We start from the raw sequence: 26,836 nt of genomic DNA, 5'->3' as shown, positions 1-26,836 counted from the left end.
AGGGAGGTTGAGCATTTCTTCATGTGTCTATTGGCCATTCTTCTTTCCTCTTCAGAGAAGTTTCTTTAAGTCCTTAGCCCACTTGTTTATTGGGCAGTTGTTTCTTTGAGGATTTGTTGTTGGGGGATTTAATTTTTTGAGTTCCAGGTATATTTTGGATATGAGACCCTTGTCCGTTGTATGGCTGGTGAAGATCTCCCAATCTGTGGCTTTTTATTGATCTTGCTAGCTATGTCCTTTGCCATGCAGAAGCTCTGCAATTTCATGCTGATTCAAAACTTTGGCAAAGTAGCAGGATATAAAATTAATCCTCAAAAACCAATGGCTTTTCTGTATGCCAACAATGAGAAAAGTATGGCTGAAATCAGAAAAGTAACTCCATTCATAATAGCCCCACAAAAAATAAAATACCTAGGAATTAACTTAACCAAAGGAGTGAAAGACCTCTATGATAAAAAATTTAAAAACCTGAAAAAGGAAATCAAAACAGAATTTAGAAAGTGGCAAAACCTCCCATACTCCTGTATTGGAAAGATCAACATCATGAGAATGGCAATACTTCCCAAGGCTATCTACAAATTCAATGTGATACCTACCAATATTCCATCCTCATTCTTCAAGGAAATAGAAGAGGCAATCCAAAAATTCGTATGGAACAATAAAAGACCCCGAATAGCAAAAACAATCCCTAACAGAAAGAACAGTGCTGGAAGAATATCAATACCAAATTACAAACTCTACTACAAAGCCATAGTAATCAAAACAGCTTGGTACTGGCACAAGAACAGACCTCAGGACTAATGGAATAGAATTGAAAACCCAGAAATGAACCCACAGACCTATAGCCACCTAATCTTCAATAAGGGAGCTTAAAAAATAGAATGGAAGAAAGACAGCCTCTTCAGTAAATGGTGCTGGCAAAATTGGTTAACTACTTATAGAAAACTAAAGCTAGATCCTTATATATCACCCTGCACCAGAATCAACTCCAAATGGATCAAAGACCTCGGAGTCAAAGCAGACACTCTGAAAACATTACAGGATGGAAATAGAGAAACCCTAGGTCTCCTTGGCACAGGCTGACATTTTCTTAATAGAGACCCAGAAACACAACAAATCAAAGAAAGGATGGACAAATGAGCATTTCTTATCAAGCATTGTTGCCTCCTCCTTAGTTTCCCCTTACCATCCCTGCCCTCCCAGCCCTCACCACCCACCTCGCCAAAGTTGTAAAGTTCGTTTTTCGACATAATGTCTTGTACATCTCATTGAAGGGAAAAAAACAAATTGTTTAAACAGACTTTTTAAGAGCCAGTTAGGTATTTTAGGCTTTGCAGGTTATGTTTTCTGGGGTTGGAAGAAAGCATCACTTATAGCTAGTGTAAACAATGTGTGTTGTAGTAAAACTTAGACAAAAGGATAACTGTTTAGATGATTGGATTTAACACATGAGGTGAAGTCAGCCTGCAAATGAACTATAGTTCATAGAAAAGTTAACAGGAGACATTGATTTGTAAAGTTGAACTAAGACACATCAAGCATCATTTTTTTCTAACTTTAGGGAATTAACCTCTACTGCATAATCTCTGGTTTATATCCTATCTTAAGGAAAACAAAACAAACTAAATCTGGCATGGTTTCCAATGCCAAGATTATAGTAGAATTCCCTTTCTGAGGTGAAATCAACCATTGCTACCTGGGAGTTTTATTTTGATTACATGTCTGTTACGTGTTTTGATCAGGGGTTGCTAATTTGTGCCTGGCTCTGCACAATGCTACTCACAATTTTTTTTTTTTTGTCAGTTGTGGGGCCTGGGCGCTGTCCCTCAGCTCTTCAGCTCCAGACTAGCGCTCTACCACTAGAGCCACAGCACCATTTCTTGCTTTTTTTGCTTTATGTGGTGCTGAGACATCAAACGAGGGCCTCACACGTGCAAGGCAAGCACTCTACCACTGAGCCTCCTTCCCAGCCTGCTACTCAGAATTCTTGTCACAGATGGAACTAGAGATTCTCTTTGGCCTCTGACTTGGTTTCTGAGCCATCAGAAAAGACTTTAATATCAAGAGTAGGAAATTTTCCCTTCTGTGGAAGAAAAATGAGTTGACAAATTAATGTAGAAACAAATCATTCGTTTCTATTTATTTATGGCTGGAAGCCATTTAGGATTCAATTTAGAGGGGAGATTTGTTCCTCTTCTAGCTGAGCAACAAGCACTTTGGCTAGGTATTGTCTCTAAATTTTGTCTCAAAAGACTTTTGACTTTGAGTTCTGCAGTATCTTCTATTTGTCTATTGTATTTTATCTTGTTCCTTCTGTGGGACCCTTCTGTGTCTGCTCACCTGGAAGCAATTCTGAGAAATCTTTGTCATAAGTTTCCAGCTTTTTAAAGAAACCTTTCTTTCTGTGTTTACTTAATGAATGAGCCTGATACTTAAGAAGAAACAGTCACAGTTTCCATAACTGTACTGTCTAGGTGTGTCCCATATCTGAGCCCCTTCTTCATGTCTCACTATTATTATTGCAGGTAAAGGAAGCATGTGGTGTAGAAGTTTCTGTAAAAGTAGAAATACAACTAGACACAATGTGTCACATCTGTCATCCTATGTACTTGGGAGGTGAAGAACAAGACACTAGTGATTCCAGGGTATCCCAGTCAAAAAGACAAAATCCCCTCTGAATCAATAAAAAGCAGGCCATGTGAATGCCTGTATCAGTACCCTGCATAAATGCAAGGCCCTACTTAAAGAAAGAAAAGGAAAATAACATTTTTAATAGAGATTAAAAGTATTCATGCACCTGTGTGCTTATACTTGCTTTCTATTAAGATTCACATTTCTTTACTGGGCTGGTCTCTGTCTGTCTGTCTGTCTGTCTGTCTGTCTTCAGTCCCTGTCTCTGTTTCTCTGTCTTCCTCTCCTCTCTCCCTTAGGCAACGTAGCAGAAACTGGTACAATTTTAGACATTTTAAAACATTTTTTGTTATCTTTAAGTGATTGTGCAAAGGAGCTGCCATACAACAAAAGTTTATGAGTACAATGCGAATTGTAGTCCTTGTCAAGCTCATTTCACATTGCTGAAATTCTGCTTTTTTTTCTTGACAGATATGTGAGGAGGAGCAACACCTTCATTTTGTATTGCTGAGAAAAAGGATAAAGATAACATCAGGTGGAAATAGTCAAGGAAATTTATTTAGGAACTCTGTATAGGAAGGCTTCTATTCAGAAGCCCCCTACTTTGTGCAACAGCTGTGTGAGTCTGCGGTGTCAGTAATGTGGCACAGTGTCAGAGGTGTGCGATGGTGGAGCTAGAGCTGGAACCTAATTCTGACTCAAGACCCACTCACTTTTGCCTAGATTGAGGGTCATGTAGGCAGTACACATGAATTTAAGGAAGTGACTGGGGATTCATACCTCTTCATTATTACTCAGTAACACATTTGAATATTTATGCAATTCTCTAATAGCATGTCAATATACATTTTCCCACTTTTTTTAAGTGGAATCAGAAAATACAGAAACCTCAACACTTATGAAAATAATAGAAAATGCAGCACCTTAGTATTAGTCATTATTTTGTCCTTACTAGTACACCAAAGGAGATCTTTTTGTTATTGTTTTTATTTTGTCCTTACTAGTACACCAAAGGAGATCTTTTTGTTATTGTTTATGGGTTTTTTGTTTTTTGTTTTTTGTTTTTTTTTTTTGGTAGTGGTAGAGATTGTACGAAGGGCTCTGTGCTCACCAGCTAGACACTCACTCAAAAAAGGTCTGTAGCCTTTTTTGCTCTGGTTACTTTTGAGATAGAATGTCATATTTTGCCTGGGCTCAGCTGGGCTACCTGATCCAGTACCATCCTGGTCACAATTTGTGCCACAGCTGCAGTGACAAGCACTGCCATCATGCCCAGCCTTTTGTGTTGAGATAGGGTTTCCCAAACCTTTTTGCCTCGGTTGGATTGGAACTGCAGTCTTCCAGATCTTCACCCCCTACCACGAGATAGCTAGGATTAATAGGTATGAGCCTCTGGGGTCCAAATAAGTTTGGATTTCTAAAGCATGTATTTTACTCTGTAAGAATAGCAGTGAATATTTAATAGTGCTTCTACGAGTTATGTATTATTCTAGGACTACCACATATTGATTCAGTTAATGAAGTGAGATGCCCCATTTGTTCCATTGCTATGACAAAGAGGAAAGAGATACACAGAGAGGATTAACTGACTTCCTAGCCAACTTCATCACGGCCACAAAATGGTGGGGATGATATTCAAATGTTGGCAGTCAGATTGCATGTTGGTTGTCTATGGGATTTGGAATGGAAACCAGCTAGAATTGGTGCTGGAAGCGGTAAGACTCTTTCTGTAGTTGTTGGGAAAAACTGAAAACTGGAGATTTGTCAGTCCCTTTTTACTAAACATTTTACTGATATTGGGTTGAAGATCATTGCTAGGATGATGAGGACTGGAGGAAAGAAGATAGACAATCTTTAGCTGTAAATTTGCAGACCTACTCTTGTGCTGATGGACAGAGCTAACAAAAAGTAGCTGTCAGGACAGATGTCCTAGTCTAGCACCATAAAGCAGAGGTGGTTTAGACTGTATGCATCTTTCAAGATAAAGAAATCTGTTAAAGATTTAGCATAAAAAGTATACTGTTAAGGAAATTTATTTGGTTACTCCAGCACCAAAAACTTTCATACACTTTATTTTTCTTGAATACAGAGCCTGAGTGCTATCCCTTAGCTTTTTCATTCAAGGCTGGTTCTCTATCACTTGAGCTTTAGTTCTGGATTTTACACTGATTAATTGGACTTTCTTATCCTGACTGACTTTCTACCATGATCCTCTTTTTTTTTTTTAATTTAATTTAATTTTATTTGAGAACATACTGTACAGAGGGGTTACAATTACATTGGCAGGATAATGCATACATTTCTTACCAAGCATTGCAGCCTCCTCCTTTTTTTTTTTTTTTTTTTTTTGGGTCCAGTCGTGGGCCTGAACTCTGGGCCTGGGCGCTGTCCCTCAGCTCTTCAGCTCAAGGCTAGCACTCTACCATTTGAGCCACAGTGCCACTTCCGGCTTTTTTCTTTTTGCTTATGTGGTGCTGAGGAATCGAACCCAGGGCCTCATGCATGCAAGGCAAGCACTCTACCACTGAGCCACCTTCCCAGCCCAAGCCTCCTCCTTTGTTTACCCTTCACCTCCCTTCCCAGCCTCCCCCCTCCCCCCCACCCAACATGATCCTCTTTCTTCAGTAGCTAGAATTAGAGGCATGAGCCACCAGTGTTTGGCTTTTACCCACTTTTTATAGGTATTATCCTTCCCATTAAATTATGGATCCTCTTAATCAGAGCCTAGCTTAGACCTTTTTCAATAGCCAGCTAAGAATGATATATAGAGCAGGTATACGATAAATGATTATTGATGTGATATTCATAATATTTTAGTAAGCAGTACAATTGTTTCTCAGACATTTCATAACATTTTATACATTTTATCTATTCATAGGGTCAGCTAAACAAATAAAGCTTACACATGAGTACATTATGCAGGATCAAGGTTATTATATTCCTTTGGATGCCCCAAAGAGCTCCAGTGTTTGCAGAAGAGTTTCATCAACTCTGAGACAAAATATCTACTTCCTCTTCCCTGGCACATTGATCATTAATTAAGGAAATGGAGGCATCGATCTGGGTCAAGTGGGTGGCATTCCATCAGCAGGGCAAAGCCAGTGAAAAGCAGGTTGAGGTTTTCATTCATATTCAGGGATGACAGCATCCTGATTCCCCCTGTTACCTGTCAAAGAATAGTGGATTCTACTACCGGGAACAGCGCTGACCCGAATGCTAGCTTTTCATTTTACTCATGTGATTGGAACAGGGTTTGTGGTGCTGAGTGCTGAGTAGAATGTGATTAGGCAATCAGTCACATCTCTGAGCAAGAGCAACAAAGGCCAGTGAAAGAAGGTAAAAGAAAATGACACTGCTCATCTGAAGTAAAATAAAACAAAATTCTTTTTCTAGATTCCCAAGTAGAAGAAACACTTTATTATGTTTTCCTGCATGTTGGCCCACAATTTGTTTTCTAGGTTTAAGTGAAGGACTTAACCAGATAGAGGCAGAACACTCATTTTAACTCAGGAAAGCATAAGCCTGAACCTCAAATTTGCTAGCCATTGTCCTATGGGCTTTACTACTTCAGTTGACTTTACTGGCCTTTACATTTTTCCCTTTTGGGAAAGGAAGTAGTTTTTTTTCTTGTAATTAATACCCTTCAGTGCTGCCTCATTCCGACATCCACTGCTCCTCAGTTATTTTGCTTGGTAGGCTAATATGTGTCATCTCAAATGTATCCGTTAAGAAGAGATGCTTACTTTTTCAAGATGTACCTCAATACACTGCTTTTCCTCTGAGAAAAAAAGAACCTGTCATTCCCCAAAGAGCACTAATTTTTCTATGAAGTGATAGAACGTATGACGATTTACAAAAATGAAGTTTCCCCAGTTCCTTAATGAGTAAGTTGTGTTTGAAACAAAATCAGGTTTCGTAAGTAATGTAGACTCTTGCCTTCAGCCTTCAGTTGAGATGGGAAGCATGAAGCCACCTACTAGGAAGCAATCTATACATTTTCTTCTCTCTTTCTAATATAATATTCAAAAGTCTGTAATAGCATATAAAATAAAACATGTGCTGTCTCTTCGATGGTAACTTCAGATATTCTATTATGTTTTTACGGGTGCAGTAGTTGCCTATTGTGCAAGAATTGCCTTTCCTCAAGGCCTAGCAATCCTCTATTGCCTTGTAATCTATGCATTTTCCCATCTATCTCTCCATCTTTAGGCTCATGCTTTATTTAATTACCCAAACACATGTCTGTTTAGGAAGATTATTTACAATATTACTTATTTTCCTTTAGAATTTTTTTTTTATTATTTGGCCTGGTATTTCATTCTAGTCTCCCTCTTTTCTTACCACTTAATGTGAGGATACTAAATCTCAGATTCAGTCTATGATACTGAGATCCTACTTGCCCCTTCAGGGGGTTGATATAAATGTTGTGATAGCTGACAAGCTCTAAGTATAGTGCCTGGCCTGTATCAATCCCCTACCCAGTGTTTTTTTAACCTATGCCTTACTTACTATCATACAACTAAAAGGATTGTTTGTTGACATCTTATCTGGACTTTGATGAATCCCTTTGTTTCTTAGGAAGGAGGTACTTAAAACTAACTCTGGATATTTAAACCAAACCATGTTTTATTACAAGGCTATTAGGAGATCATAGAATTGATTGACAGAGTGGAGAAAGGGACTAAGATCAATAGCCAGGACATAGGAAAGAAGGAATGATGTCCACAGCAGGAATTGTTGTACAGATAAACTTAAGTAACTGCAGTCTAAATATCTCTGAAGACTCAGAGTTGAAGGAGATGGGTAATCTGATTGGCTGAGCTTAAGCCATAGGGTTTTCTCTGTGGCTTTAGTGATTATATTGAAAGGTGAACACTTTTTGTGGAGACTCTGGGGTACAAGAAGAAGGGTTTGGAATTTTTCCCTTATATCACAATATGCCCTTCTCTGTAAGAACTTTAGATGCCAATGGGAACAAGAAAGTGATTCATTTTATTTAATATGTTTTTATAGACCCTGAATCCAACAATTCTTTGTCTTCCTCTTGAAAAAACATCAGGGTCTTTATTCACTTTAATTTGTTCTTTGAAGACAGTCCTTTCCACTTCTTTGGGTGTTTTAATTACTCCTTTCTGGATGTTGGCCAAGTCCTGTTAAATCTTTATTGAGCTGTGGCAACCAGAGCTGCACAATTATGTTTGCTGTTGTAGTGTGGTGGTTTCAAGGAAAGGATAATTCATTTAGCTTAATGTACAACATTCTTGGTCAACATTAATGCCGTTTAGGAATAAAATAAGTTTGATTTTAATCTCACCTGGGCATCCAACATTGCAAGCTTTTCTGGCAAAGGAGAGTACTAGTATTTTAGAAATTGAAGAAATGGCCCACTTAGAATAAGCTTATGGGTAATCAAAGATCTTTATTTCTACATACCTCTAGTCAATCTGCTCTGGGAATGGAGAAATCTTTTGTTTTAGAGTTTAGATCTAGATTAATATGGTGGTCAATTCTGGACTTCCAAATTCATGGCCTTTGCCAAGTCATTGGAAAATTGATGTCAGTTTCTCCATCACTGATATGGGAATGAATAAATTCCAAGCTTGACAGCATTAATTGGAATTCATGTAATTACACTTGTTCAGGCTTAGGTAGAATATCTGGTATATTGTGAAAATAGAATTTAAAAATCCCATTTTCTCCTCTGTTTGTACCAAAGAGACAAGAAAAATATGAAATGGCAGGAATCACAGAACCCTGCTAGAGTAAGTCAAGGAGAAGCTATATGGAAGAGGTGAGCCTGAAGCTAGTCTTAGAGGGAAAAACATGAAGGAATTCAAGGGGGAAAATAATGTTAGAATATGAAGGAGAAGATAAAATGCCTGTACACTGAAAGTCTGAAAGATCAAAGAATTTTATGTCTGGTTATCAGAGAAGCTGACTAAAAAGGATAGAAGATAAGGCATCTTCCATCAAGAGGCATAAAATCAAAGTAACACTTAAGATGATTAATTCATCTGTGATGGTCCAGACTATCTCAAAGAGAAGATCGACTAGCCTGTTAAGGAAGGAATACATTACTTTCAAATCTTTTCCAATTTCTTCTGGTATAATACTATATCTTTGTCAAGAGTGCTGATCCTTTATTTTCCACAGGTTTGATGCTGATCTCCTTTTTCAAAGTTGTCTGTGTTTGGCATTACACTTAACATGTGTGTCCTTCTAGAGTTACTTATTTCAGAGAGGTGTAAAGCATTCAAGACAGGTTATTCTGATCCATGTAATTTTTAGATGAAGTCACCTGAACGTCTGAGGAGAGTACATGGAGAACCAAAGAATATGGACAATCAGAAACACCATTTAGTTAAAAAACAACACAGGTTGTAGGTAGACATCTCTACTAGATGCATTAACTGGGGTATCTTACCTGACCATTGAAACTTTCTGCTTTTTCCCCCTTTCTGTCCAATAGGGATGGTCATACCTGCCTCAGTAGGTGGCTGTGAAATTGAGACAAAACGATACCCATAGGATACTTGCTAGAATAGGTCAGCAAATGTTAGTTCACTCTCCTTCCTTATCTGTGTCCTGAAATTTAAAGAACGGCTAACACCACCCTTTAGGTGGAAAATACCAAGGAGAAAGACAAAACCACAGAGGAGAGCTAAACATAACTGGTTACAGTCTTTCCTTCTGTTCTTTTTCCAGTTAGAATCATTTTAGGGGAAAAAATTAAAAACATTTCTCTGTTGTCATTTTGCTTGGGGCTAGGACACTTCGTGATTCTCGTTGAAATGTCAGCTGATATTTGAGGGCTGAGACAGATGGCTGTCATCTCCATTAAGAATAGCGGTACCCCAGCCCTTTATCCACAATTCTGTAAATGTATTTGGCTCCCATAGCAAGCTTGTGTGTTGGTGATTTTTTTTTCCAGCTTGGATATGCAAAGCCTCTCAGATAGCTTTATGGGTATTTTCTTTCTTTCCTTTATTTGTTCTTATGCTCTGGGAGTACACACATAAACCTGTAGGCAGCAAAAGCTTTTATCTAGAAGGAATGAAACTGTGACATTGGGACTTTTACCCATTATTAAAATTTTTAATATTTAGATTTTCATTTAACTAAGAAGAGCTAGAAACAAAAGCAAAGCACAATATACTGTAGGCAAGGGGTTAAAGAACATTTGTGCAGATTAGAGATACTGTCCTTTAGTTTTGGTTTCTGGTTACCTGCTCTTGGGTCTCTAGCTCTGTTACTTGGGCCATGTGAATTTTAGGGTTCCTTCCTGCATGAACTTACTGTAATATTCTAGGCAATATCCCTTTTAAAAATAGTATTTTCATCAAGTATTACAAGCATGCATAAGCATTTAAAGCACCGTATAATAAACAGCTTGTATCCATCATCAAATGTTTTCAGATCTTAGCCTATTTTATATATGTGTCTTTCATAAACAGCTATAGGTAATATTGGAGAACCTCTATAGCTGTATTAGTTAATTTTGTATTGCTTTTGGTAAGCAAGACTCATATTCATAACATGAGAGTTGTTTTTCTATCCAAGATTCAGGATCTGCCCTTGGTGGTCACATCAGCACAACTGTGCCTTTAGGACACATTCCAGTTCTGAACTATAGAAAGTTAAACTTCTTGCCTTTCCTATAGAATTGATGTGAGAAGCCAATGAAATCATTTTAGCTCTTATATTATTAGCAGAGGTACTAATGACATGTATCTCTTGTTATAATTTAGCTTACATATTTCAAATGGGCTTGTTAGATAATATATCAAATACGGGTATCAGAAAAGATAAAATATAATACTTTACTATCGGATCATTAGAAAACCTGTTCGAGATAATAGGTAGTGTAAATGATTGATACTGAGTAATAAGCTTTTCCTTTTTTAGATACTATACCTGTATAGCCTTTCCTTTTCCTATTTATGCAGTAATAATTATGTTTTTTTAAATTCCAAATCTCTGAGTTGTGTGTTATCTTCTGATTGCAACCTTTGCTTATTGTCTGACTATAAGCACAATGGTATTTACTTAATTTGGCTGAAAATGAAATGGAGGCCTTACATATTTGGTCAGGATATAATTATCATAGTTCCCCTAAAACACATTTTGAGTGCTTTAAAAGACATATTAATTTTCAGCAAATGGAGTGGCTGAGTTCAAATTGTAATGTTTGCTAATGATATTTTGAAAATATTTATCATGAATTTTGAATATTAAATATACATTTAAACAGGTAAATTCAGACACAAAATTAAGACTATTTGCCTTGTTTGTTTAAAACATATTCCTCTATTTAAGTCAGTAGTTCATTAAGGGTGTAAGTGTGTGTGTGGATGTATGTGATGTAAAGTGAATATTAGACTATGATGTAATTGGTAATTGTTTATCACTGTTTCCCTTTCAAAATCATATAGCAATAGGAATTGCTATATAATTTTATTTTTATGTTCATATTTTTTCAGATGACTCACTTTATAGTGACAGTATTTTCAAAACAGGGTTCCTGTGGAGATTTTATTAAGTAGAGATTTACTTATATTTGATACCAGAGCATAGCAGACTTTTCTATATAAACAAATATTCTTTTCGACAGGCTCCATCGAATCAAGAATTTGAGATACTTCAATACCCTCTTGGAACAAACTTACACAAAATCTATTTCATTTTTCTATTGATGTGGAAAAGAACCAAGTAGGCAATTCTATGCCAGTGACTGAGTTTTGGTTTTTTTTTTTTTTTTTGGTTGGTCATGGGGCTTGAACTCTAGGCCTGAACTCTGTCCCTACACTCTTCAGCTCAAGGCAAGCACTCTACCACTTGAGCCACAGCACCACTTCTGGTTTTCTAGTGGTTTGTTGGAGATAAGAGTCTCACGGACTTTCCTGCCTGGGCTAGCTTTGAACCATGATCCTCAGATCTCAGCCTTCTGAGTAGCTAGGATTACAGGCGTGAGCCACTGGCGCCTGGCTGAATGATTTTGTAGGCATTTTGATTATTACTTTTATATCATGTATCACTAAAATGATAACTATTCCTAGCTTTTAAATGGCTGACATAATTATAACTCTAATGTAATACTCTCCATTTGTTTCTGTCATTTCTTTACTTCTAGACAGAAGTGTCAGGAAGATTTGACAAAGTAATCAGTCAAAATGTAAAGGCTTAGATTGGATAGGTTAAAGGAATAACTTTTACTGGTGTAAATGAGTGACTTACTTCTCCAATCATATAGTGTTAGGAAACTAACACCAATAATAGGTATAAGAAACTAAAGTGGAGACATTTGGCAGTTTTGATTGACTCAGATCAATCAGAAATAAAGAGTGGATGTGTCTCCCTGAAGATACATAGAGAGTTCCTGCAAATTTATACAAAAACGTACCAGAGAAATTCACAGAGAAGAAGATACTTGCTGTATTTGAATTTGTCTGAGTGACAAGGATAAAGGAAATGTTTTGGAGGCTTTCTTCCGGTTTCACTGTGGCACTGAAAATGGAGAAGTCAAAATCAAACTTTTCGGCTGTTATCGTTTTTATGAAAAAAGTGCTTCATGACACTTATACTTAGAATTCTTAGCTTTGTAGACTTTGTAGGATCTCTTCTCTTAGGACCTACACTGAGGTAGTTTGTTGTTGTTCCATCGAATTGCATTTTTGTTGGGCCAGATGATAGTTTCAATGTCAGTGGTCCTTCATATTGGAAGAGTCTCCATTTCTACAACAAAGGAGAAGTACTCAACTCAGATTGACTTTTAATCACTAGTAAAATCTCTTTAAAGGACAGTTTCATGGATTCTCATAATTTCAGTTAGTGAGTAATAGAATTTCTAGGGAATGTTTCTCTTGCTCTGTACCTGCCCTCTAAACTTCCAGTACACTCCCTGACAGCTACCCATTAACTATTAGCCTTTACCTCACTTCCAAAATTGCAATTGTCCACAGTAAGTCAGTCAAGATTAGTACAGGCTTGGCCATTGTTCTTTTTTTTTTTTTTAATTTATCCTTTAAAACAGCTAGAATAAAGGAGTAAACAGAAGAACTATGTCATAGTTATCAGTCTTCAATACTGAGGAAGTTTACAAAATGACTAAGTCTGGGCCCCACCATTCAGATTCTGATGCATTGGGTGTGGTCTTGTTTAGGACTGGACATTTGTTTTTGGTTCCTTTCCTTCCTTTCCTCCCCTTTCCCCTTTCCCCTTTCCCCTTTCCTCCTTCCTGTTTCCCCTTTCCCCTTCTTTCTTTTCCCTTTCCTCTTTGCTCTTTCCCCTTCTTCCTTTCCTTTCCTTTCCTTTCCTTTCCTTTCCTTTCCTTTCCTTTCCTTTCCTTTCCTTTCCTTTTCCTTCTTTTCCTTTTCCTTTTCCTTTTCCTTTTCCTTTTCCTTTTCCTTTTCCTTTTCCTTTTCCTTTTCCTTTTCCTTTTCCTTTTCCTTTCCTTTCCTTTCCTTTCCTTTCCTTTCCTTTCCTTTCCTTTCCTTTCCTTGATTTGAGCTGTGGCTAATAAGATCAACTAGAAATTCTCATTCTGCATGTTTACCAGTAGTGGTTGTAAAACATTTTGCGAGGTATCCTCTGGATTTTCTTTATTAACTGCTCTGTTGCCTGTTTGTCCTGAGTGGGAGTTGAGATTCCTTGACTTGCCATTTTTCTTGTGTTTCTGGGGCTTGTTCTGCCCATTTGGGAATGAAAGCAAATTCAATTCCTCATTCAAACACACACACCTACCCAGAGCCCTGTGGTTGCACAGACTTTGGAGGTTTACAATCAATGATGGGTATTTTCACTCATCTCACCTTTTTGGGGGGAGTGAGAGTATATCCAATTATATACCAGAAACAATTCTAAGACAAGCACCAACCCAGAGCCCTGTAGTTGCACAGACTTTGGAGGTTCACAATCAAAGATAGGTGTTTTCACTGTATCTCTCCTTTTTTAAAGATGAAAGGATATCCACTCCCTCACCAGAACACAGTTTTAAGATAAGCCCCAACTCAGTGCCCTGAGTTGTGCAGTCTTTGGGGGTCAATCCAAATCTATCTCTCCTCTATTGGATATGTAAGTAGGCCCAATACTACCACTGAGCACAGTTTTAAGACATAATACAGACCCTGACTATGTATTTGCACCGATTTTAGAAGGTCAGTATCATTTGTGAGCTTATTGGAAATTCAAATGCTCAGGTCCTACATAAGGCCAATTCAACTGAATCAGAGACTTTTTTTTTGCGGGGGGCGGGGGGAGGTGTGTTAGTTGTGGGGCTTGAACTCTAGGCCTGAGCACTGTCCCTCAGCTCTTCAGCTCAAGGCAAGCACTCTACCACTTGAGCCATAGCGCCACTTCTGGTTTTCTGGTGGTTAAATGGAGATGAGTCTCACAGACTTTCCTGCCTGGGCTGGCTTTGAACTGTGATCTTCAGTGCTCAGACTTCTGAGTAGCTATGATTACAATCAGAGACTTTTTAAGGGCAGAGAACAATTATCAGTGCTTTAATAACTCCTCTACAGGATCCTAATGTGAGGTATGGCTCAAGAACCACTGATCTAGATCAACTTCGGAAGTGAGAAAAAAGAATGAAGTATGCTCTATTAATGACTGTTGTCAGGTACCTAAGGGATGTTGCACAGCCAAGTGTAGGAAAAGATCATACATCAAACTACTGGAGATCGAGCCGATTACAAAGGTCCAAGTTAATATTCAGCAACCCTGGGAAGAAATTCTTTTCATCAAGAAGTAGCTCTTGTTCATAGCTGGTGATTAGTATGTGGACCACATTCTTCTCTAGTATCTATGGTAAACATTAAAAATTAATCGCAGTAGCTTTCTCCTTGATTATAGGGTTGGATCTTGAATTCTTTCTAGTACAGTATTCTAGCAACCTCTACCAGACACCAGATCTGTCTGATAATAATCAAAATAATCCCATTTGCCATTCCTGGTTAAGAATGCAAAAATGTTCTTATATATACTTCTTTTTGTCCTGTTCACATTTATTTACCACTTATAATCTAAGAGAAAAATAGATACATAATATGAGCTACATATATAATTTAAAATATTTAGTAGTCTTATTAAGAGAAATAAAAGGAGATGAAATAAAAATTTAAAATAGTTTTTATTGAATGTAATCTAAGATATTAACTCAATATATACCCAGTATAAAATTATTAATAAGAAATTTTACATTCTTTTTGTACCATTATATGTTAAACATAGCATGAGTATGCTATAATTAGAGCACATTTCAAGCCATAATATCCATATTTGAAGGGCTCTACAATTCTTTGTGGCTAGGGGCTACCATACTGGACAGAGTGTGTCTAAATCTTGGGTCAAAGATAAATACAGCTTGGTCATTGTTTCAGCTAGTTCACTATTTATTCAGTGACTCAGGCTCAAGCAAATGATGTTTTCCTATATATGGTACTCTACCTCCTACTTTGGATTGATAAAAAAGAATATAGTCACCTAAAGAATGGATTTATGTGCTCTGAGTGAAACCAGATGGTCAAACATTTCTTTAGGCTTCATATCATTTTCTAATTTCCACATTTTGTACTTTAGACATGAAATGTCAGCCACATGTACTCTCTGATCAGATCCAGTGTATTTATTGCTGTTGGTGAGAAGTGTGTTCCTCTCTCTTGCCTTCTTATTATTCCATACTAAATGAACCCAGCCCCTTACTCAGAATATGCTATAATAGGCCTTATAAACATTGGTATAAGCAATTTATATGGTGGGTGATGGGAAGCCCAACAATGACTTTCCACCATACTTGGGATACAGTCTGGATAGCTTCAGAAGTCTGACTTGATTTTAGCTCTTACTATCTTAGCCAGACAGACTGTCTGGGTTCCTCTTTCCTTTCATTCAGATCCTCATTGTGTGTCCTCAGAGAATTTTTTCTAGGCTTCTTTCCAACTTAGCACTGTTTTTATACTCTATTACATTGCTCTGTCTTATTTTTCTTCACATTAAGCAAGCCCCACCTTAAATTACACATTACCTTGCATGTTAATTTATTGTTTGTATCTCTTATTAGAATGAGTGCTCCATTAAAACAAACTCTTTTGCTATGTGTACTCAGAATAGTGCAAGTACATAGGGAAGGAAATGCTAAATACCTAAATAATGGTAAGTGCTCATTATTTTATCTAATCCCATACAAATGTTGGTTTGTTTGTTTATTTGTTTCTTTTTCTTCTTCTTCAGGAAATTTCATGGAGCCAATGAGTAGCTGAGCTGAGAATTTAAGCCCACATTATGTGTATCCAGAACTCAGACTTGCAATCACTTTCCTACTTTTAGGGAAATCACAATCTTGCTTCCTATGCTTTTGGGTTCCTGTGACTTGTCTTAGAAAAAACAAGTTGACTTTCTCAGTATGATTTTTTTGCTTTCTCCTACATTAAAAGATTGCTAGACAGTATCAGCCTAAGGGAATGGATATGGAATATAGTAACAAGGTTCAACGATGCTGTCAACATATGCACTGAGGTTCACACAGCAATCACTGAATTGATGTTGGTGAAAATTCATTTTGATTGCTACAGATGCCCCTGGTTTTTGAGTTTATTTTAGAGTCTGTGTGTGTGTGTTAGGTGATACTTGAAGACTGCTGAGTAAAGGCAGTGTGAAGTGACTGAGATAGTTGTCTTTAATCTGCCTTACTTTGAAGATGGGAGATGGTTTAGGAAGAATAGAATCTTTCCAAGGGCTTTGATTTTTCAGTTTGATTTTTGTTCAACTCAGTTCCACAAAATCTCACTGAGCTCCTGTATCACACCATGCCCCAGGCTCAGAGCCAGGGATGCTATCCTAATTATTGCTATTCAATAGCTATGTCTAACTTAGTGGTGTAAAACAACTAACATTTTATGGTGCACATAAATTCTGTGGGGCCCATATTCCAGGCAGGGCCCAATAGGAATGGCCTGTGTCCCCTTAGTACTTGGCCCTCAGCTGAGAAGATGTCAAAGGGCTAAGGGGCCTCTAATAGATGGAAAATAGAATCAACTGAAAGCTTCTTTCTGAAAGCTGAAAGGTACTAAAAGGCTGGACTTAGCTCTAAATATTCACTAGAATATGTCCCTGAGCCTGTCCCTATGTCTTTGGCTGTTTCTGACATGGCAGCTGTGTGTTAAGCTATGATGTTTTAAAGTGAAGCACCCAAACATGCACATTCTAAGAAAGGTGGGAATTATTCTTTCCAACTTTGGAAGGAATACACTATCTTCTGCATTTTGTTGGTTATCTATTTCTAAAACCAGTCCAGATTCAAAGGGAGCATAATTAGATTTGCCCTTTTGATAAGAAGGACAAGGTAACACTGGAGAACAGCATGTGGGATGGGAGATACTGTTATGACCACTTTTAGGATAGGTACGGTACACACAGAGAAGAAAATGGTATTTATTACCACCTGTGAACACCAGGAGTTCAACCCCTACTGCAGAGACAGGTGCATCAAATTTCTGTCAGACAGGTTAATGTTTTAGGAAAGCAACATTGGCCCATGTTGCTCATATTATGTGCATAAATGGGATTATTTACTCTGTTTCATAAGTGTCTGTATTTACATCCCATGTATTCAAGTGAGCATTGCTTTTAAGTCTGTTATTTTGATATAATGACTTAGCGTTTGTCTTCAAATTTTATCTCTGCCTCGTTTTGCTTGGCTTCCATTGAGTCCTTTCAATAAATGCCACTCTTTGTAGAAAGTCTTCCCTGACCTCTTGCCTAGATTATGTTCCCCTACTCTGCTTTACTCTAGTACCCCACTCACCTCTTCTCCTAGCCTTTGTCATCTGGCATTGGAATGGCATTTTATTTTTATTAAATCCATTTTTGTACTTACATTTTAGCATCTATGAAGGCAGGGTCATTGTCTTTGCCTAATGTACTAATGTCTCTGTGTCTAATGTGTCAGAATGTTCTATGTTCTTATCATGTGTCCTGTCTGGAAGAAAAATAGGCAATCAAAGGGAGAGAGAGCCATATGATTACCATGATATATTTATTTTCTTCCTCTTCCTTCTTTTCTTATTGAAGTAAAAGGGAGCTATAAAATGTAGCATACATGCTAGAGCTAGCATACATGCTCTAGGTGCTCTTTCAGTCAGCTCTGTAGGTAGACTTTGCCAGTAACAAAGAAAAAGCAGCAAGAACTGATAGGTAGTCAACCAAGAGAAAGTTCTCCCAGGTTATGAGGCTGAGCAGACATTGTACTTCATTATGCTCCAGGGGCTCTCTTTTATTTGCAGTGTTAAGGATCCAACCTAGGACTTCACACTTTTCCTTTTGTGGTTCTTTCGGTGAATCTCTCCTAGTTTTCTGCTTTGTGTAGTCTGAGACCAGCTATTTAAAAAAAGAAAAAAATTGTAGCAATTAGCGGTCATCAATAATACATTGAGATATGTGAAAACAGAGCAAATTGTTTTTTCTGAATACTCAACTTCCTCAGCAACAGAGGTAGTAGAATTTTTTAGACACTATTCTGCATGCCATAATTGTATATAGAGAGTGAATTCAATAGAAATGAAGGGATACGTTGTAACCTATGGTAATAGTAAAAACATGTTTTCTCTATGTGTACCCATGTTTCCATCTCCTTCCATTTGTTTAAAGAGAAGGAAGAGTCAGGTACAAGGTTTATACCTTTACTCTGAGATGCATGGGAGGTAGAGGTTGGAGGATCGAGGTATGAGATTGACCAAGTAATAATGTTGAGATGATATGGAAAATAAATAGGGCTGAGGCTAGGAGAATGATTCAAGTAATAGAACAATGTAAATGTAAGCCTGAGCTCAAATCATAGTACTGACAATACGTTTTATTATTTTTTTGTTTGTGTTTTGGGTTGGGGCTATAGTTCAAGTTTAACATGTCTATATCTAAAACCTTAACATGTCTATATCTAAAACCTTTTTTCTTTCCCTTTTTACACAAATAGTCAAATGATCTCATCACAGGTGTGATTTCTAGTTTCCTTATTTCATTTCATTTTATTTTTTAGGAATCAGAGAAGGGCATTAGGACTTGACTCCTTCCTCACTAATACCTCAGTTACACTGTACACATTTCATACAATGTTGATTAAATTCCAAGGCTGTTGCCCCAAATCACCACACATTAAGTGGCTTAAAACAACAAAAGTTTTATATTACAAATTTGGAGGCTTAGAACTCAAAATCAAAGTGTTAGCAGTCCATATGCTCTAGAAGAGAATCACTTCTTGCTTCTGCTTTCTGGTAGCTTCTGGTGTTCGTTGCCTTCTCAGAGCATCAGTTTGATCTTTGCCTCTATCTTTACACAGTATTCTTTTTTTCCTGCACCTCTGTCTTTTCTTCATATAAGGACACTTGTCATTAGATTTAAAGTCCACTCAAATCCAGAATGTCCTTATTCTGGGCCACTAATAGCTCAAGTAGAGCATACAAGACCCTGGGTTTTATCTTCAGCACTGCAAAATGGAGCTCTACTAGCAGTAGAGCTCCATGCAATTTATATTTTCAAAGAACCTGTTTTCCAAATAAGATTATGTTGTGAGTTTCCTGGAGAACATAGCATTTTGAGCAGTGATTCAATCAACTGTTATTAGACATGGCAAAAAATATGCCATAAGAATGGAGGAATGTGTTGGAAAGCATGGCAGTAAGAGCAACCTGTTTTCAAGGGTCTCTTTCCCTTTGATTGCATTATCTTTTTTTTAAGTAAGTTTTTTACTGTGAAAATACTGTACAGAGGGATTACAGTTACATAAGCAAGGTAATGAGTACATTTCTTATCAAGCATTTTTGCCTCCTCCTTTGTTTTTCCTCGACTGTCTCTTCCCTCCTACTTCCACAACTACACTCCCCCCTCACCCCTCCACCTAAATTGTAAAGTTCGTTTTTCAACATAGTATCTTGTACATCTCATTGTTACAATGGGTCAACCTGTATCCCTATTTAAGCAATTTGTTTTTTCCCTTCCCCTCCACAAATTATACTGACATCAAATACAGTGAAAACAGGTGTTATAGCATGGGGGAGGAACATACAAAGCAACAAAAAAATCACATGGGGCCTTATAAAGACAGTAGAAACAATAGCAAGAAAGAAAACAATCACTTGTGTCCTATCTTGGGGTTCATTTTGCTTAACTTCAGAGAAACTTCTCTGAAGAGGAAAGAAGGATGGCCAATAGGCACATGAAGAAATGCGCAACCTCTCTAGCCATAAAAGAAATGCAACTCAAAACAACATTGAGATTCCACCTCAGTCCAAATAGAATGGCCATAATCAAGAACTCTAATAACAACAGATGCTGGAGGGGATATGGACAGAAGGGAACCCTACTGCATTGTTGGTGGGAATGTAAACTTGTTCAACCACTTTGGAAAGCAGTATGGAGGTTCCTCAAAAGACTTCACATAGAGCTCCCCTATGACCCAGCAGTCCCCCTTTTGGGCATTTACCCAAATGATCACAAACAAGACCACACTAAAGCTATCAGCACAAATATGTTTATTGAAGCATTATTTACCATAGCCAAGATATGGAACCAATCCAGATGCCCTCAGTAGATGAATGGATCAAGAAAATGTGGTATATATACACAATGGAATTCTATGCCTCCATCAGAAAGAATGACATTGCCCCATTTGTTAGGAAATGGAAAGATTTGGAAAAAAAATATATTAAGTGAAGTAAGCCAGGCCCAAAGAAACATAGGTCCCATGGTTTCCCTTATTTGCAATAACTAGTATATATCTGGGACAAATAGAAAAGGCCAAAAGCTATGTACATATGACCAGATAAGATGATTCCATTTTCTTTTCCTCTGGAATTACCTGTGAGCTGAGTTCCAGAGAAGCTGCATGAGGAGTCCCAATCTGGGACATCACCTTTTTGCAGAAGGGAAACAATGCACTCAGACTGAGTGTGATCAAGAAAACCTTAATCTAGCATTATTTTTCTTTCCATGTTTCATTTTTTTTAGACATTTTTCTTCTTTTTCTAAAGGTACTTGTGGAACCAAAGAAATATTACAAGCCAGTCTCTTTACAGAGAGATAAAAGGCCTCAGATAATAGGGTTGCTGTGGGGATGCTTATGTGACCATTACATGGAACCAAAGTCAAACAATAGCTGTACTTCTTACTTTTATGCTAAGTGTGGATATTCCTATTGGGCTAAGTGTTTTAAAAGAAATCCCAAAGCCTCAGAGCCGAATTCAGTTAGCTATTCATTAATTTTGTAGTTTAATGATGCATTTCTAAATTATCCCAGTGGAACAAAACTAACGTTTACAGAATCTCTATTACTTAACTGGGATAATGCTAGACTCTTTTTGCATACTTTCTGTTAAGCTGAGTGATGGATCTCACAGTTTTAGGCGATAACACTGAAGCTTAGGAGATGTAAGGAAGTAACAAAGTTGAATATAGAACCAAGTTCTGTTCACTCTATTTAAAAGTCTAGGAGCCTAGGGAACATGAAAGCAAATAATGTAACACTCCCTGTAAAATCTGGGAATTATTGGAGAAAGCTTCACACAGAAAGGAACGAACACTAAACTTGGGGATGATATGATGGTGATAATGGAGAGATAGTAGTGACGATGATCATGAAGATGAAGGTGATTTAGCAGGGCAGTTGTGAGGGTGATGGTAATGGTGGCAGGGCCTTGGTAGTGATGCTTCTGCATGTTGGAGCACTTTTGTGTTATCCACAATGGCAGATGTTTTTTTAAAGTTTAGTTCCAGGAACATTCATTCAACAAATGTTTCCGGGGGCTCAGAAGGTGGCTCAGTGGTAGAGTGTGCTTGCCTTGCATGCATGAGTCCCTGTGTTCAATTCCTCAGCACCACATGAGCAGAAAAAGCTGGAAATGGCACTGTGGCTTAAGTGGTAGAGTGTTAGCCTTAAGCTGAAGAGCTGAGGGACAGCACCCTGCTCTGTAGCGGAATCCATTTGGATCTGAGGAAGTGAAGACTGAGCCAGGCTATGTACCCTTTCGTCAGAGTAAACTTGTCTATATTTTACACACAGAGGAAAGAAGCACAGAGAGTGTGTGTGGTTGTTTGCGGATTGGAATGCTGGGATTTCCATTCAGGTCTGCCATCCTCCAAGGCTTCTCTTTCCATGGGATCATAGCTACATCTGAAATTCCTTTCTTCTTAACCTCACACAAAAAATCCTGCCCCCAAATCCTCTAACCTTGTTATTTATGAATAAATTATACATGTTGGTTGTAAAACATTCAAAAATAAAAAGTGAATGAAAAGACTAATAAGATGCCACCTATTTATTTTTAGTCCAGTTTTCTAGTGTATATCATTGCTAATAGTTTACCACATACTTTTATAGACATTTCCTTCATGTGCATATATCTCACATACAAATAATGCTATACATTTTATATAATTTACCACACTTCTTAAAGTATACAGATCATACAGAACACATTTGACTGAGTTATTACTTTGCATTTGCTTCTTTCTGCTGTGAAGAATTAGAGAAGATAAGAACAAGGTCCTTTCCTGCTTCTTTCCTACTTTCTTCTCTTCAACCCAGCTGCTCTATCCATCCTTCCTGTTACCCTCAGGGCTTGAATTAAGGACAGGCTCTAAACCTGGAGACTTGAGGCCTCTGCCACTGGCACAAAGTTTACAGCACATTTTCAAGGAAACTGCCTTTCTCAGAGAAGACAGTATTGATTTTTGAGAGCTAGAAGCAGTTTTAACTAAAGTAGCTACACTCAGAAGAGGGAAGATAGGGGTCATTAGGTTCTTAAGGTGGTATCTCCCACTGTTTCTTCGAAAAGCGACTTTGTTGCTCCCCAAGGATTCAGGGCCCCGGTCCCAAAGATCTCAGTACCTGAAGCTGAGCCTCCAGCCCCAAAGAAGTTTTCTAGTTAGGATCATAACCAGTGTAAGACTTGGACAGCCCTTCCTGAAGAATTTATGTAAGAACTTGATATAGTAATTGAGACATAGTTGTTTATTCTGGAATATAGGGAACTTTGAGTTATGCTTATTTGGACTTGGGATCAAGAATGGTGTTAGAATATAAATAACCTATGTCTTTAAGTCAAAAGTGAAGATTTTCAAGTCTTATCTCAGGAAACTTGAAAGACTCTGTAATTAATACACAATTTTGTACACAACTCTTCTCCCCCTCAGTACTACTATGAAATTAGTACTGATTTTCAGTGAAAGAGATTTGGCACATATCTAGGATATTAGCAAAATAGTTCATATTTCCAATTCCCAGTCTTGGAAAATGGCTTCATCCAAGTTTTACTTTTAATGATTCTTTATGGACAAAGCTGGCCCATTTTTGTTATCTTAGCTACAGAGGGGACTGAAACTAAAAGGAGTATAATTTGAATCTAGCTGGAGCCATTTTCTACCTATAGCTTGGGACCGTGACATGTGCCTGTCATGTCAGACTATGTGAGAGGGTAAGATCAGGAGGATTTGTGGTTTCAGATGAGTCCAGGAAGGAAAGTTTGTAAAACTGGGCTAAAATGAGGAAGGCTGGATGTAGTGGTGTGTATCTGTGATCCTAGCAATGATGGGAAGCCTAAAGTGGTGGCTTGCTGCTCAGGTACATAATTGGATGTGAAATGTGAGTTCATCTCAAAAATAACCAGAAAAATAACAGGACTGGAGGCATGCTTCAAGTGGTAGAGCCATCATGGCTCAAGGTATAGAATGGAAACCTAGTGAGTGGAAGGCTCCAATACTTCCTCCCCCTGAATAAAAAAAACAATATGGACAGAGTAGCTAGGAATACAGATGTGAGCCACCAGCACCTGGCTTCAAATTTAATTTGATAACATTTCCCATCTCAAGGGAAAAAATCTGGTGTTCATTAGTTGTCATATCCCATTCCAGTGTGCCTTGCTATTAATAATTATTAATCCACTTTCTAGCTTTATAAATTTGGCTATTCTAAATCTTTTATATAAAGTGAATCATGTTACATATCCTTTTGTGACTGGCTTCTTTCATCTGGCACAATAATTTTAAGACATATCTATGATATGTGCAATAGCATCTATCTGTATTTTCCTGCCATTTCGTTGTTGAATAATATCCCATTCTGTGGTTATGCTATGTTTTCATTATGCATTCATCAGCTGAAGTGGGCTGCTTTCCCATCTTGGCTATTGTGAATAATGCTGCTATGGATGCTTTCATGTAAGTCTTTGTGTGAACATGGCTTTTCATTTCTCTCAGATACTCATTTGGAAGAGAAATGTTGGATCATAGTTGAATGGTTTGAGAAATTGACAAGTTAATTTTAAATGTGCTTGAATGTTTGACACTCCCACTAGCAGTGTGTAAGGGATTCAAATTTCTCTCCACTCTTCCTCAATTGTAATTGTCTCTGTGATGATTGTCATACTAATAGATGTGAAACAATATTTTACTGTTTTCTTATTTCCCTAATTACTGATGCTATTGAGCATCTTACCATGTGCTTATTAGCTGGTTGTGTATCTTCTTTGAGGAAAACTCTATTTCAATACTTTTCCTATTTACACTTGGATTATTTTTTTAGTTAATGAATTGTAGAATTCTTTGTATATTCTAGATTCAAGGTCTTTATCAGATATATGACTGGCAAATACTTTTCTCCATCACATGGATTGTATCCTCAACAATTCTTTGGGAAAGAATTACCTCCCTTAATGACAGATTCTTCACCTCTACTCTCTTCTTCCACAAAGTCACTGTGATAACAAAACATGCCACTGGGGCCTGGCCCAAACACATCTTTTTAAGGAATGTCATTACCAGCTGGAGTTATATTATGAAGCTCTTTCCTTGCCCCCAGCTGTTTGGTTCTATTGCCTTTTCTTGCCTTAATTCTCTGTGATCTCTCTGTTGCTTTGATGCTAAAAGCATCAAAATAGTTTCTTTATTTCTGTCCTTTCTCCTTTCCTCTCCTGTCCTTTCCTTTGAACCCATCTTCCTTCCTACCTTCTTTCTTTTATAAACGCCTAGTTGTAGTAACATTTAAATTTTAGAAGCTCTGCCAGGGGCTGGTGATAAAAGAATGATATAGTTTCTATTCTCAAGAGATTTGTGCTCTAGTAGAGACAGAAGACATTCATAATATACTAATAATACTAATAAATGTAGAATTATAACTGTGATTAGACCCATGATGGAGAACTGCTGAGTATTATGTGAAAATGTCACAGGGGAAATAGCTCTAGTCAATAAATCCAGCATTTTTTTCTCTAATGAGCTGAAGATAGAGTTGAGATCTCAAGGATAAAAAAAATACATTAGGTTGAGGAAAGAAAAGCGTGTGACTAAGCCTGTCATGAGTGGGAATAGTGACTTTTTGATAGGGGAAACCAAATCAGAGTGGTTAGAATAGAGCAGGCAAAAGTGGGTGAGAACCTGCTGGGTCTGGGACATCTACCTAAAAAGGCTCAAGTGGTAGAGCACTAGCCTTGAGCAAAAGAAGCTCAGGGATAGTGCCCAGGCCCTGAGTTCAAGCCCCAGGACTGACAAAAAAAAAAGCATATTTGGGACAGGCCCTGGTCGTTCATGCCTATAATCCTAGCTACTCAGGAGCCTGAGATTTGAGGATCATGGTTTGAAGTCAGCCAGGGCAGGAAGGTCTGTGAGACTCTTATCTCCAGATAATCATAGAGAAGCTGGAAATGGAGCTGCGAGTCAAGTGGTAGAGTACTAGCCTTAAGCACAAAAGCTCAGGGACAGTACCTTGGCCTGAGTTCAGTCCTCAGGATTGGCACACATTTAATCACATTGGAGAGTTTTTTCCTAAGGGATAGTGAGACCATTGATTTAAATCCCTAACAGGTAGCACTAATAACAGTATAAAGCAGATCAGCAAGTAGGCAACAAGATGAGAAAAGAAGTATTGTGCACATTACAGCCATAGTTCAAGTGAGAGAGGGTGTCAGGTGGAGGAGATTGTGGCAATGGAAATGGAGACCTGGGACTAATGGTAAGAGGTACTGATTAGAGAGAAAAGCTGTTAGGATTTGGTGATAGAATGATTAATAACTACATGACTATTTCTTCTGACAAATTTTGACAGAATACTTTGGTTTGAATATACCATTTTGTAACCACATTCAACTTGCAAACTCCCTAATTTCTTTTTTAATTTAATATATATTTTTATTGTAAAGATACTGTACAAGGGAGATACACTTACATGAGTAAGGCAGATACACTTACATGAGTAAGGTAATGAGTACATTTCCTATCAAGCATTATTAACCCCTCCTTTGTTTTACCCCTCCCATTTCTTCCCCTCCCACCTCCCCAACTCCTCCTTCCCATTCCCCCCCCCCGAAGTTGTAAAGTTCATTTTCAACATAGTATCTTGTACATCTCATTGTTACAGTGGGTCAACCTGTATCCTTATTTAAGCATTTGGTTATTTCCATTCCCCTCACTAAATTAGAAAAAACATATATATAAGATGCAGGGCACTGGAATCAAATACAGTGAAAACAGGGTTTATACCATGAGGGAAGAACATACAAAAGAAACAAAAAAATCACAAAGTACATTATAAGTACATTAAAAACAACAGCAACAAAGATAAAACCTCTTGTGTCCCTATATTGGAGTTCATTTCATTTAATATAATGTTATTTGGTCATATGTACATAGCTTTTGACCTTTTCTGCTTGTCCTAGACAATACTAGTTATTGCAGATAAGTGAAACCATAGGACCTATGTTTCTTTGGGCCTGGCTGACTTCACTTAATATAATTTTTTCCAAGTCTTTCCATTTCCTAACAAATGGGACAATGTCATTCTTTCTGATGGAGGAATAGAATTATATTGTGTATATATACCACATTTTCTTGATCCATTCATCTACTGAAGGGCATCTGGGTTGGTTCTATATATTAGCTATGCTAAATAATGCTGCAATAAGCATAGTTGTGCTGGTAGCTTTTTAGTATGGCCTTGTTTGTGATTGTTTGGCTACATGCCTAAAAGTGGGATTGCTGGGTTATAAGGGAGCTCTATGTTTAGTCTTTTGAAGAACCTCCAAACTGCTTTCCAAAGTGGTTGGAAATTCAAATGTTCATGATATTTAACAAAAAATGAACACAAAAATTACCAGCTTCTGTGGGACACAGCAAAGGCAGGACTCAGAGACAAGTTTATATCAAAAAATTGGAGAGGTTTGAAAGC

The 26,836-nt window shown here is 37.6% G+C and overlaps 1 protein-coding gene across 2 annotated transcripts in view; it reads left to right on the top strand.

Moving 5' to 3' along the window:
- The window catches only part of Nell1 (neural EGFL like 1), an 824,312-nt gene that overhangs the window by 492,195 nt on the left and 305,281 nt on the right, over positions 1 to 26,836 (top strand). The gene's annotated exons all lie outside the window — the stretch shown is intronic.

This window comes from Dipodomys merriami, unplaced genomic scaffold, assembly GCF_024711535.1.
Source record: "Dipodomys merriami isolate MVZ:Mamm:240054 unplaced genomic scaffold, mDipMer1.0.p SCAF_21, whole genome shotgun sequence".
NCBI classification, from domain to species: Eukaryota; Metazoa; Chordata; class Mammalia; order Rodentia; family Heteromyidae; genus Dipodomys; species Dipodomys merriami.
The sequence above is the reverse complement of the archived record's forward strand: the minus strand, read 5'-3'. Positions and strand labels throughout refer to the sequence as shown.